The sequence below is a fragment of the Rhipicephalus sanguineus genome, chromosome 2, assembly GCF_013339695.2.
Source record: "Rhipicephalus sanguineus isolate Rsan-2018 chromosome 2, BIME_Rsan_1.4, whole genome shotgun sequence".
Lineage (NCBI taxonomy): Eukaryota > Metazoa > Arthropoda > Arachnida > Ixodida > Ixodidae > Rhipicephalus > Rhipicephalus sanguineus.
In genome coordinates, this window is record NC_051177.1 from 58,580,454 (window position 1) to 58,581,702 (window position 1,249).

The 1,249-nt window shown below is 40.0% G+C and overlaps 1 non-coding gene across 1 annotated transcript; it reads right to left on the reverse strand.

Moving 5' to 3' along the window:
- Nucleotides 1-551: 551 nt before the first annotated feature.
- Trnat-ugu (transfer RNA threonine (anticodon UGU)) lies at nucleotides 552-624 on the reverse strand. Its single transcript has one exon. It is a non-coding gene; the product is annotated as a tRNA-Thr (tRNA).
- Between the last annotated feature and the right edge of the window lie 625 nt (nucleotides 625-1,249).

Consider the following 1,249-nt stretch of genomic DNA (forward strand, 5'->3'; position numbering starts at 1 on the left):
GTCTGAAAAAAAAAATTCACCAGGAGTTTGGACCCCCCGCACCTTCCCCCTGGCTACGCAGATGGAAGCTTGAAGAGATGAAAAAAATCGTGAATTGCTGCTCCAGCACACCACAAAGCCTCTAGCGACAGCCCGTGTTCACAAATTCTTCATCTTTTACTAGCGTTATGGGATACGACGAATAGAAACTGGAATTAGGCAGTGAAGCCAGTCGACAAAAATATTGTTCAAAATATCAGCTACAGCACCTCTCTCATTGTCCCAATATAGTTCTTCTTGTCTCATCATGCAACCAGACCAATGTGCTCGCAGTGAATTCGTTCTCTGCTGCCCTGTAATACCATGGCCTTATATATATATATATATATATATATATATATATATATATATGAAGGAAGGAAGGAAGTGTTAATTTCAAGGGCTCATTTTCTTTGTTATACACAATATTAATGAGAACTAACAGACAATAATGCCAAGGAAAGTATAGGGGATGTTTTTAGTAATAAATGTAAGGTAATTGTGAAGAAAGAAAAGTGGACGAAAAGATAGCTTGCCGCGGGCAGGGACCGAACCTGCGACCTTCGAATAACACGTCCGATGCTCTACCAACTGAGCTACCGCGGCGGCCATCCCCCCGACCACTTTATAGGGTATATGTGTGCATTTAAACGTGGGAGCGTCAGTCAGCGCCGCCAGTAGCCATGACGGCGAGTGTGGAACACTCTTTTTCTGCCTTGTTGGCGTCACGTAGCACGTGAACTTATTACGAGCTGGCAGCTGACCAATAATCCCTCGCATACTATATCTGAAAGCATCAAGTCTGCCAGAACGAGACCCTCGCTATGAATGAAGGAAAGAAGTGTTAATTTCAAGGGCTTGTTTTCTTTATTATACACAATATTAATGAGAACTAACAGACAAGTTTTGTCCACTTTTCTTTCTTCACAATTACCTTACATTTATTACTAAAAACATCCCCTATACTTTCCTTGGCATTATTGTCTGTTACTTCTCATATATATATATATATATATATATATATATATATATATATATATATATATATATATATATATATATATATATAGCCTTGAATAGATAATGCTGTCTATCGTGAGCGATAACGGTAAAAGACAATACCCGAGTACTAGGGAACGACTTGCTGTGCAAACAAACAACTTAGCCAATGTGGTAGACGCACCTGTCTCTGCGCTCGGCTCCTATATAACGAGCATTTCGCCTACGTTGG